At 43.2% G+C, this 13,424-nt stretch overlaps 2 protein-coding genes across 3 annotated transcripts in view; one reads left to right on the top strand and one right to left on the bottom strand.

Moving 5' to 3' along the window:
- LOC144598890 (claudin-24-like) overlaps positions 1 to 13,424 on the top strand; it is a 72,262-nt gene that overhangs the window by 4,096 nt on the left and 54,742 nt on the right. The window lies entirely within an intron of this gene.
- The window catches only part of wwc3 (WWC family member 3), a 180,111-nt gene that overhangs the window by 136,598 nt on the left and 30,089 nt on the right, over positions 1 to 13,424 (bottom strand). The window lies entirely within an intron of this gene.

Raw genomic sequence — 13,424 nt, 5'->3', positions numbered from 1 at the left:
AAATCCAAACAAGAAACAAAAATGGATTTTGTGGATGTGCAAGTGGCTCTAGCAGATCCACCAGACACCACACATCCAGTTCCTTGTGAACAGAATTTTCTATTTCAGATTTCCAACATTCACAGTATTTTGGTTTTGAGCAAGTAAACAGGCACCATTCAGCAGACTTGGAACAGACTATGGCAGATATATAGGTTTATAAAAGCAAATGATCAAGAGAAAAAGCATTGGGGCATTAACCATGCAGCAGATAGTTTTATTTACAGTAAAGAGTTCTTCCCATTAGCAAGCAATAGCAACCAGCATTCCACCGGCCCATTTGTACCCAGGTTTGTGGAACTATCCTTAGATGGTTCCTTTCACATACTCATGACCCAACCGCAGACCCATCCACCTCAACATGAACCATGTCTAAGAACCCTAAGAACACTGAAAAAGATTGATCTGCCCCAACAGCTGCCGACAACCTTCTACAGCTGCACCACAGAGAGCATCCTAACGCATGGCATCTCTGTGTGGTATCTCAGCTGCACGGAGGCGGAGAGGAGAGCTCTTCAGCGCGTAGTCTACAGAGCTCAGAAGATCATCGGGATGCAGCTTCCAGCCTTGGAGGGCATCTACAATACACGATGCCTCAGGAGAGCCACCAGCATTCATAAAGACTCCTCACACCCTTGCAATAGTCTGTTCGAACTTCTACCATCCGGAAGACATTACAAGGCCTTCTACGCTCGCACCTCCAGACTTGGGAACAGCTTCATCCCCAGAGCTATAGCTGTTCTGAACCGGTCTGGCTGAGTGCGTCCCCCATGACCAGTCTCCTTCGAATGGTCACGTCGCACAGCGACAATTGCACTTTATACTGTTTTAACTGTTTCTAATTTTGTTTCTCTGGACTGTCTAAAGATTAGCTCATTAATTTATTGCATCGAATGGAAGTCGCATTCCCAATCTCGTTGTACCCCTATACAATGACAATAAAGATATATTGTATTTTATTGTATTGTATTATATTCTATTGTATTGTCGGAAAAATATAGGTGTGTCGAGACTTCTTAGAATGTGTTGAATTCTGTATGAAATCAATATCTGTTTTAACGCAAACTGTGGGAAAACAGTTTGTGTTAGAACTGATATTGATTCTATACGGAATTCTGGACATTCCAAGAAACATCGACATACCTATATTTTTCCGACATGGTTTCAGGAAAATGGTGTTGTTGTGTCCAACCTCCCAATTATATGTCTGTGATCGACAGCCAGCACAAAGAAATGGAAATCCCTGTTGGAACCAATACACAGCTGGTGCAATGAAAAGATGTGATGAACACCAGAAATTTGTGGATAAACAATGTCCTAACCACAAATTAAACTTAAACAGTTCTATTAGAGTTCTAAGCTGGACACAATAATTTATTGTCATTTTAAACATTAAACCTTTTCAAGTACAGTGACTAAGCTTTCCCTCAATAATCCACTGGATTGTGCACTCATCTCTATTGAGTAAACCAGCATCTGCAGTTCTTTGTTTCTACCCTACGAAGACATGATCCAACAACATCCTGACTCAGTTAGGAGAAAGCAGCCTGCAACACCCTGACCTTACTCCATGTGCTATACATGATTGCTTTATTATGAGTCCACATGAGGCACTTTAAGGTTATATTAAGCCAGTATCTTGTAGATATGTGAAACAGAACTTCAAAGAGTTTTTTTTCTAGATTGATAGTTTAGGTCAGCAATTCAATCGGCAGATGAGAGTTAATCTTGGGCGGTAAGCAATTCTGGAAACCCCAGTCTTACAGTCTATCAATAGTCATGATGATGGAGAGCAGAAGCCCCCGACCCCAAGCAAAGCCTGTTCTGCTACTGAGAGATGATTTTTCACCTGCGACTCAACCCCATGTACCCACTTTTCTCGCTATCCTGTAATAACTTGCAACCGAGGCTGATGGCCCAGGTTAACTATTGACCTGGTATCAATTGCCTTTTGCGTAACAGTTATTATTTTTTTCCAACACTCTGCACGGTTTGCACGCAAGTTCATACCTCGAGTGCTTGGTTCTAATTTTTTTGGACGATATTATTTTCTCCTACATTCACCAAACAGTGGAAAGGATTCAATTCCTCTAGCAGTCCTTCATAATCTTCAAAAATTCAATCAACTTCTAAATTTAACAGAATAAAACTAGACTTTTTGTAATCTCTCCTCGTAACTTAACCTTTAGAGTACAGGTATCATTCTAGTTAATCAGCTGCACTCTTGCCGAGGCCAATGTATTATTGTAAAGGTACGTTACCTAAAATTGCTCACAGTATTCCACTGATGGTCTGGCTCAGTTGCTGGTAATGCTCCTTAACCTCCTGCTGCCCACCATAGTAGTAGAAAGTAGTAGGGCGGCATGGTGGCGCAGCGGTAGAGTTGCTGCCTTACAGCGAATGCAGCGCCGGAGACTCAGGTTCGATCCTGATTACGGGCGCCGTCTGTACGGAGTTTGTACGTTCTCCCCGTGACCTGCGTGGGTTTTCTCCGAGATCTTCGGTTTCCTCCCACACTCCAAAGACGTACAGGTATGTAGGTTAATTGACTGGGTAAATGTTAAAACATTGTCCCTAGTGTGTGTAGGATAGTGTTAATGTGCGGGGATTGCTGGGCGGCACGGACTCGGTGGACCGAAGGGCCTGTTTCCGCGCTGTATCTCTAAATCTAAAGGGATTTCCATCACTTTGACACAGGACTGAGGCACATACCAAATAAGGTGGTGTGTGAATTGGGAGGGAACTTGCAGGTGTAATCAGAGACAGGTCTCCCACTCTCCATTTCACTTCTTATTGTGCTTGGGTTTGCTGCTGCCCAAGGAGTGAACTTGTCAAACTGCCACAGTGCATTGTGTCAGTACTGCAGCCACATAGATCAAGGCATTGTTGTTAGTCATCTCGTACTGTGTTGAGCTTTCTATCCCTAATGGCTTGAGCCATGCCACCATGTAACTGGCTGTGCAGTTGCAGACCAGCTCCACACAACAGATGGCACAATGTTTACATCTGGTCTGTTTCAGAAAAGATGAGCCACCCACACTTGCCCCGACCTTATCTGCAGTGGCAATGTGGTCCTTGAATTTAGCTTCTAATTGGCAACGTTCCTTCCAATTTAAATGTTAGGTCCCCATCACCTACCAGAAAGACTTATCACTAAATTAATGTTTGCCCTCAGCTTACTGGCTGTCAAATAAAATGGATGTCGATGTGTATCTCTGACATGCATGAAAATCCTACCAAAACCATCAAAAATGCTGTTGAAAATTTAATAGCCTCAAAACGCTTATAAGCACTGCAGATCAATTTGAAACAAAACATCGAACATGCTTTAATAGAACAAAATTAACTCAATGAGTTAAAAAAAAAAGCCACCATTCTCCCTTGAAGCAAACATAGCAGACAGATTTCCTGCTGCAGGAAGTTGGTGCTCCACCTCACAGCACCGTATGAGGAGTCTGCTCTTGGAGTGTGATCAGAATGAAAGTGGCAAGATCCATCAAGGATTTTGTGTAAAAGGATTCAGAATACCTAGATGCCCCCACCAAGAAAAGTTATAACCATCCACTCCAAACAGTCGATAGACTTTGAGGGACCCATAGTAAAATCTGCAAGTCTTGCAGCCCTGTTGTTGACATGACAGTTCGTGGAGCTATGAAAAGAGCGGAATTATCCCTTTCCTGACCTTATAGTGGCACCAAGGTAATAAATGAACTAGCTGGAAATGATTATCAGTGCAGTTCAGATTGATTAATTACATAACCCATTGCTTATTATTATTACATCAACCTATCTTGCATCTATACCATTAAAACTCTTGCATTGTACACACACCCATAAAGTTTAGGAATTTCGAAATACCATAAATACTGATGTAAAAAACAATCATCTAACCATGGTGATTAGTTTGTCATTAGCTAATGGAATACTTCAGCCAAGGAACAAACAAACCTGTCTTTTAGTAAGACCATGTTACATCTTTAGGAGATCCCAAAGAATTTCACTAACAATGTTCATAGAGGTGTATACAATCAAGAGAGGAACAGATCGGGTGGATGCACAGAGTCTCTTGGCCAGAATGGGGGAAATCGAGAACCAGAGGGCATAGGTTTAAGGTAAAGGGGGAAAGATTTTATTGGAATCTGAGGGGTAACCTTTTCACGTAAAGGGTGGTGGGTGTATGCAACAAGCTGCAGGAGGAGGTAGTTGAGGCAGGGACTAACACAACGTTTAAGAAGCAATTAGATAGGTACATGGAAAGGACAGGTTTAGAGCAGGCAAGTGGGACTAGTGTAGATAGGACATGTTGGTCGGTTTAGGTAAGTTGGGCCGAAAGGCCTGTTTCCACACTGTGTGACTCTATGACTAATGTATTATTTTTACGAGCAGAAACAAGGAACTGCAAATGCTAGTAACAGAAAAAGATACAGTGCTGGAGTAACTCAATGGGTCAGGCCCTGGAAAACGTAGATAGTGCTGTTTCAGGTCTCGACACACAGTTGAACTCTACACTAACAAATGAATGACCAAGCAGCCTTCTTAACTCTTTTGGTTGTGGGAGTGAATGGGCAGATTAACTGGCAAGGACTCTGCTCTTCACCAAAAAGGTTGGCCCAAATTTCCAGAAAGCCAATTGGGCAAATTTAATAATCACATCCAAAGTACAGTAAAACCCTGATAATCAGGCACCCTTGGGACACTGGTTTAGTTTAGAGATACAATGAGGAAACAGGCCCTTCGACCCACCGAGTTTGCACCGACCAGCGATCCCCGCACATTAACACCGCCCTATACACACTAGGGACAATTTACATTTGTACCAAGCCAATTAACCTACAAACCTGTACCTCTTTGGCGTGTGGGAGGAAACCAAAGGTCTCGGAGAAAACCCACGCAGATCACGGGAAGAACGTACAAATTCCGTACTGACAGCATCCATAGTCGGGTTTGAACCCGGTTGCTGTAAGGCAGCAATTCTACCGCTGCGCCACCATGTCGACCACTGGTAGTAGATTTTTCTGGACATCTGGATGTCACTCCTCTTAAAACGCAAACACACTGTTATTGCACTCCACTCTTTTTACATGTTTTATAGTAGCATAAAACATTAAACTTTCCAGCAAACTTGGCAAATTTAAAAGGTGTGGAAAAATAAATAAATCTACAAGGCATTTGGACAGAGAGGAAAGATTTGGAGGAATACAGATCAAACATGAGTAAATGGGACTGGCATTGATGGGCCTCTTGGTTGTCAGAGATAAGTTGGGCCGGTGCCGGTTTCTGAGCTGTCAGACTCTATGACACTCCATCCCCTGGCTCCAGCTGCAAAACACCCCATGGTCCCAATTCCTGTTGTTCTAGACCCCAACCCCGGCTCCAGCCGTACATCCATCCCATTGTCCGGACTCCAGCCCCGGTTGTACTCTGTATCTCCAGTTCAGGCCGCAAACCCGACTTGCATTCTTGCTGATATTCTGGATTAACGAGTGAGCCAGGTGTCAAACCATCACAATTTCAGACAATCGAATGCTGGATGAGGGGAATCTTACTGTATTTCCAACCATCCAATACAGATGCTCCTCGACTTACGATGGGATCACATTCCGATAAACCCATCGTAAAAATTCGAAAATATTGTAAGTCGAAAATGCATTTAATACACCTAACCTACCAAACATCATAGCAGTCGCGTGGCTGACTGGAAGCTGCGGCTCGCTGCTGTTGCCCAGCATCACGAGAGAGTATCGTACTGCATATCCGGGAAAAGATCAAAATTCAAAGTACGGTTTCTACTGAATGTGTTTCGCTTTTACACCATCGAAAAGTCGAAATATCGCAAGTCGTAGGTCGAGGAGCATCTGAATACCCGAAAAGATCATAAATCAAAGAGGGAGTCTCAGACGAAAGACTGCAGAAAACCTTTTCCCACAAAGGGTGGTAGGTGTATGAAACAAAATGCCAGAGGAGGTAGTTGAGGCAGGAACTATCCCAATATTTAAGAAGCAGCTGGACAGGCAATATGGATAGGACAAGTCAGGAGGGATACGGACCAAAATGCTGGTGGGTGGGATGAGGATAGCCGGGACATGGACCCGTTTCCACACTGTATCACTCTATGACTCTATAACTCAAATACAGTACATTCAGAAAGTATTCAGACCCCTTCACTTTTTCCACGTTTTGCTACGTTACAGCCTTATTTTAAAATTGATTAAATTCTTTTTTTTTTTATCATCAATCCATACACAATACCCCATAATAAAAAAGTGAAAACAGGTGTTTAGAATTTTTTGCAAAGTATTTAAAAAGAAATAACTGAAATACCACATTTACATAAGTATTCAGACCCTTTACTCAGTACTTTGTTGAGGCACCTTTGGCAGCGATTACAGCCTCAAGTCTTCTTGGGTATGACGCTACAAGCTTGGCACACCTGTATTTGGGTCATTTCTCCCATTCTTCGCTGCAGATCCTCTCAAGCTCTGTCAGGTTGAATGGGGAGCAACAATGCACAGCTATTTTCTGGTCCCTCCAGAGATGTTCGATCGGGTTCAAGTCCAGGTGCTGGCTGGGCCACTCAAGGACATTCACAGACTTGTCATGAAGACACTCATGCGTTGTCCTGGCTGTGTGCTCAAGATCATTGTCCTGTTGAAAGGTGAACCTCCACCCCAGTCTGAGGTCCAGAATGCTCTGGAGCAGGTTTTCATCAAGGAGCTCTCTGTACTTTGCTCCGTTCATATTTTCCTCGATCCTGACTAGTCTCCCAGTTCCAGCCACTGAAAGACATCCCCACAGCATGATGCTGCCACCACCATGCTTCACCGTAGGTATGGTATTGCCCAGGTGATGAGTGGTGCCAAAGAGTTCAATCTTAGTTTTATCAGACCACAGAATCTTGTTTCTCATGGTCTGAGAGTCCTTTAGGTAACTTTTGGCAAACTCCAAGCAGGCTGTCATGTGCCTTTTACTGAGGAGTGACTTCCATCTGGCCACTCTACCATAAAGGCCTGATTGGTGCAGTGCTGCAGATATAGTTGTCCTTCTGGAAGGTTCTCCCATCTTCACAGAGGAACTCTGGAGCTCTGTCAGAGCGACCATCGGGTTCTTGGTCACCTCCCTCCCCCGATTGCTCAGTTTGGCCATGCGGCCAGCTCTATGAAGAGTCTTGGTGGTTCCAAAGTTCTTCCATTTAAGAATGATGGAGGCCACTGTGCTCTTCGGGACCTGCAATGCTGCAGAAATTGTTTTATACCCTTCCCGAGATCTGTGTCTTGACACAATCCTGTCTCGGAGGTCTACGGACAATTCCTTCGTCTTCATGGCTTGGTTTTTGCTCTGACGTGCACTGTCAACTGTGGGACTTTATATAGGCAGGTGTGTGCCTTTCTAAATCATGTCCAATCAATTTAATTTACCACTGGTGGACTCCAATCAAGTTGTAGAAACATCTCAAGGATAATCAATGGAAACAGGATGAACATAAGCTCAATTTTGAGTGTCATAGCAAACAGTCTGAATACTTATATAAATGTGATATTTCAGTTATTTCTTTTTAATTACTTTGCAAAAATTTCTAAACACCTGTTTTTGCTTTTTATTATGGGGTATTGTGCATAGATTGATGATTTAAAAAATGAATTTAATCAATTTGGAAATAAGGCTGTAACGTTGCAAAATGTGGAAAAAATGAAGGGTTCTGAATACTTTCTGAATGCACTGTGACAGCAGATGGGGTGGCAAAGGTAGAGTTGCTGCCTAACAGCATCAGAGACCCGGGTTTGATCCTGACTACAGGTGTTGCCTGTACGGAGTTTGTACTTTCTCCCAGTGGCCGTGTTCTCAGGTTTCCTCCCACACTCCAAATACATACAGGTTTGTAGGTTAATTTGGCCTCTGTAAATTGTCCCGTGTGTAGGATAGTGTCAGTGTACAGAGATCAGTGGTCGGCGCGGACTCTGTTGGCCGTGCTGTATTTCTAAACTAAACTCCCGAGCAGTGTCAATTTCATTGCTAATTAACGTCCAATAGGTGTGGGCAAATAGAATTCATTGTTCACACCACTGGATGAACATTGCAAATGTTGCATTCTCTGGTGCTGTTCCACCAAACTGCAGCGCATGAGGAATGGGCTTGAATTCATAATATGCCCTTCCCAATCTTTAATGAAAAAACACACACAATGTTCTCACAGTTAGCAATGTTGCTCGTCAAGTAATTAAATATCCTGTGCCATGGGATCATTTGTAACCACTTGAGAAGACTTGCGGATCTCAGTTTTATATCTCAGTAAAGATGAAGCCAGAACTCACAAATCTTCAATGCTACACTGGGATTAACAACCTGAATGAACTCTTCTGCAGCAGAGCTGTGAACAAGAAAATGGTACCACTGAGAATGCTTGTCTGAGAAACATTAGGAAGTTATCATAAGGCCAAAAAAACCAAACATAGTTCCAATGCAACTAGTTTAAACCTGAGCATTATTTTGTTCGATTGACACAAAATGCTGGAGTAACACAGCAGGTCAGACAGCTCCTCTGGAGAAAAGGAATAGGTGACTTTTTGGGTCGAGACCTTTCATCAGGCTTCATCAGTCTCGACCTGTAACACCACCTATTCCTTTTCTCCAGAGGAACTGCCTGACCTACTGAGTTACTCCAGCATTTTGCATCTATCTTCGATGAAAACCAGCATCTGCAGTTCCAACTTGCACATTATTTTGTTTCGTTCATTGTTATAAGACTGAAGACTTCCAAACAATTTTCTGCTACATTCACATTTGAAGAACACCTTTATTTCTCCATTCCTACTCCTCTTCCCCCCTTCCCCGAACAGGAAGGAGTAGAGGCACTTCATGCACCTCCACTGCCCTCACCAATTCCGCAATAATTCAATACTATGGCCATTTCCTCGTGTGCACTGTCTGCTCAGAATCTCAAACCATCTCACAGGAAGCTCTTACTAAACGGAAATATGATATCCCAAAATAAAAGCAGTTGCTCACTCAACGTATAAAATCAGCCAGTTTCATTAAACACAAACATGCACGTTGCCCAACCTTTCAACTTTATTAAGCTGTTTATTTTGCTAACTGCACAATTCCATTGTTAAATGCAAAATAATTGGCTTTGCGTCATCAACAAACTGCCTGTCAGGGAAGCAGTCTGGAGCGGGGAGGAGTTTCATTTCTTGGCTGTTACAGCTGAGAAAAAAAATGATTCCAGGTTTGACCTGAAAAAGCCTCAATGCTCAAGTCACTGCTGGAATTTCCTTTGTTTTGATCACTGCATACATCCAAGCTGTTGGTTTCCAGAGTTTCCTCAGTCCATTGTGCATACAACACCAGCCTTCTGATTAAGTGGACAAAACATCACTCACTATTTGATTTAAGAGGTTTGGAACAAACCATCACAGAACAAAAGATAGCTTATTAGCAAACAGCTGTTTATTAACACCCACACTCTTACACACACACACATTTACACACACAACTCAACCTACCGAAAAGTCCCAAAGTGTGTCCAAAATTGAATATGATCCTGAAGGTATGCAAGCTGTTAATCCGAACAGTATTGTCAAGGCACATCATAAATCTCTCAAAAAAACCCACACAGAAGAAATGAAAATGATCAAGCCCTAAAGGTATTGAGACACGAGCACAGCCAAGAAAGCACATTACAATGAACTGGATAATAAGGCTCAATGCTGATGGCAGTGGTTGAAGAGATCAGTAAATACTATGGGTGAAAATCAACATCCCACAGCTCCAACCTTCCCGGATATCACCTGACCAATTTAAAATTCACCCTATTTGATTTGCGCGAGTTAAAGTTTATCAATTATAATGAGGCCAAAAATATTCAACAATGGTTTGAATATTCAAGAGTGGTTACTGTACAGGAGACAGTACTTTGGCCCATCAAATCTATGCCAACACTTAACATCCCAGTCTTGTCAGTCCCTTCTTCCATTCTGTCTCCATAAACCTGCAAGTTATTCCCTCTCACATATCCATTGTATTCCCCTTTGAAACCCCAGAGTGATTTTGTGTCCACCACTCTGAGTGAATTCCAGATCATAAATTACTCCAACTAGGTTTGTATCATGTACATCTCTGTCAAAACCCCTATCAACCTTCCCTTCCCCAGAGGGAACGACCCCATCTTCTCCATTCTAATAGTGGTGCTGAAATCCCTCATCCCTGTACTTAGTGCCCTCCATAATGTTTGGGACAAAGACCCATCATTTATTTATTTGCCTCTGTAGCCACAATTTGAGATTTGTAATAGGAAAAAAATCACATATGGTTAAAGTGCACATTGTCAGATTTTATTAAAGGGCATTTTTATACATTTTGGTTTCACCATGTAGAAATTATAGCTGTGTTGAAACATAGTCCCCTCCATTTCAGGGAACCATAATGTTTGGGACACATGGCTTCACAGGTGTTTGTAATTGCTCAGATGTGTTTAAATGCCTCCTTAATGCAGGTATAAGAGAGCTCTTACCACCTAGTCTTTCCTCCAGTCTTGCCATCCTTTGGAAACTTTTATTGCTGTTTATTAACATGAGGACCAAAGTTGTGCCAATGAAAGTCAAAGAAGCCATTATGAGACTGAGAAACAAGAATAAAACTGTTAGAGACACCATTTCCTTTAATCTCTTACACTTCTGTATCGACACTGGCCACAGATCAGCCAGTCATACAAGTTCTATATTATCCCATTTTCTCATTGATTCCCTACCCATTAGAGGCAATTTTATTTTTTTACAGAGGCCAAACCTGCATGTCTTTGGGATGAGGGAGAAATCTGGGGCACCTTGAAGAAATCCACATAGTCACAGGGAGAACGTGCATACTCCCCACAGACAGCACCCATGCTCACGATTCCTCTGACAGGCACCAGTTCATCTCCATTAACAACTGTAAATCCCCCACCGCTTCCCTCCCCCAAGGTGTCCCCCAAGGGTCAGTCCTTGGCCCCCTCCTCTTCATCCTCTACCTGTTCCCCCTTGGTCAATTAATCCGCCGTCATGGTCTCAACTTCCACTGCTTCGCCGATGATATCCAGCTCCTCATCTCCACCAAGTCAATCTTCACCACCACACACTCTACACTGACAAACTGCATCACTGAAATAAAATCTTGGCTTCAATCAAATTTCCTCAAACTCAACTGCAACAAATCTGAAATCATCATCATTGGTCCAAAAACGCTCACCAAATCCACCCAAAACTTCATCCTCAATATTGATGGTCTCCCAGTATCCACCTCCCCTCACATCCGGAATCTTGGAATCATCTTTGATCAAACCCTCTCCTTCGACAAACACATCAAACACATCACAAAGACAGCCTTCTTCCACCTCAAAAACATCGCCCGTCTCCGTCCATCCCTCTCCTCCACAGTTGCAGAAACCCTCATCCACGCCTTCATCACCTCCCGTCTGGACTACTGCAACAGCCTCCTCTATGGCTCACCCTCAAAAATCATCAGTAAACTTCAATACATTCAAAACTCCGCTGCCCGTCTACTCACCCACTCCCCGATCCGTGACCATATCACCCCCGTCCTTTACAAGCTCCACTGGCTCCCCATCCCCCAGAGAATCCAGTACAAAATCCTCCTCATGACCTACAAAGCCCTCCATAACCTGGCCCCATCCTACCTGACTGACCTCCTCCACAGGCACACTCCCACCTGCACCCTCCGCTCTGCTGCTGCCAACCTCCTGTCCCCCCCCATCCGGACCAAACTCAGATCCTGGGGGGACAGGGCTTTCTCCATCGCTGCTCCCACCCTCTGGAACTCACTACCCCAAACCGTCAGAGACTCCTCCTCACTCACCACATTCAAAACATCACTGAAGTCTCACCTGTTCAGCACTGCCTTCAACCACTGACCGTCACCTCACCTTCTGTCTCCTTTTTCTGTTCGTTTACTTATTTATCTATTTATTTTCTTCTTTATGTTTTAGTAATCCCTGTAAAGTGTCTTTGAGTGTTTGAAAAGCGCTATATCAATGTAATGCATTATTATTATTATTATAAGTTTCTGGGGCTGTGAGGCAGCAACTCCACCAGCTGCGTCACTGTGCTTGTTCCATTGTTGCAGTGGTGTTAATTCAGGGATAAATATTAGCAAGACCACCAGCAAGAGTTTCCCTGCTCTTCTTTGAATTGTGCCATGGGACATTTTGTATACCTCACAGGGGACGAACTGAGCCTCGGTTTAATATCAGCTGATGATATCGACTTAGAAAGGTGCAGAATCCACTGTCATCTTGTTGCCATTCACATTTCTGAATAAAAGCATTTGTCCAAACTAAATACAGGCTAGACCTAATTTGGACAACACATTTACCTTTACTCCATCAGCAAATACAACCAGAACATTGGGCGGCACAGTGGCACAGCAGTAGAGTTGCTGCCTTACAGCATCAGAGACCTGGGTTTGATGCTGACTATGACTGCTCTCAGTATGGAGATTGTACGTTCTCCCTGTGACCACGTGGGGTTTCTCCGGGTGCTCCGGTTTCCTCCTGCACTCCAATGACGCACAGGCTTCTAGGTTAATTGGCTTTGGCAAAAATGAAAAATTTCCCTAGTTAGCAGGATAGTGCTAGTGTATGGGGTGATCGCTGGTCGGCGTGGACTCGGTGGGCTGAAGGGCCTGTTTCCATGCTATATCTCCAAAAGTCTACAGTTTAAGGAATAACACCAAAACTATATATTTTCATCTCAACTTTCATTGGGCTGGGCCAGGAGTGTGAAAAATGGAAGTAATAAGAAGAAAAATGTGGTGGCACAGTGGTGCAGCTAACAGCTGCGGATTCACAGCCTCAGTAACCCGAGTTCAATCCTGACTTCCAGTGTTATCTGTGCAGAGTTTGCACATTCTTTCTGTGACTGCATGGGTTTCCGCCAGGGGCTCCAGTTCCTTCCCACATCTCAACGTGCAGGTTGGTAAATTAATGAACCATTGTAAGTTCCTGTTGCCCCTAGTGGGGAGACAAGTGGTAGAATCTGGGACAAGTTGATGAAAGTATGGATTGAATAAAATAGGATAATTGCAGGATTGGAGGAAGTGGGTGTTTGTTGGTTGATGAGGGCTTGATGGGCGGAAGAACTTGTTTTAATGTTAAGTGACACAATGAAAACCAAAATTGGATAATGGAATCATGTTCCATTTAATCTGAACAGGGAGAGAAGAGAATGGAGGAGAACGTCTCCGAGTCGTTATGATAGGAGTATTTTCCATTGCTCCTCCATGGTCTTTTGACTCCATAATACACACATTGACCAATACACAAAAATATAAAGTTTAGATGCTCTTTTTATCCTGACATGTTGAAACAAACATCTTGCATAGCTATAGCTTTATTT

The sequence above is a fragment of the Rhinoraja longicauda genome, chromosome 12 (genome assembly GCF_053455715.1).
Source record: "Rhinoraja longicauda isolate Sanriku21f chromosome 12, sRhiLon1.1, whole genome shotgun sequence".
NCBI classification, from domain to species: domain Eukaryota; kingdom Metazoa; phylum Chordata; class Chondrichthyes; order Rajiformes; family Arhynchobatidae; genus Rhinoraja; species Rhinoraja longicauda.
This window is presented reverse-complemented; position numbering and strand designations above follow the sequence as displayed.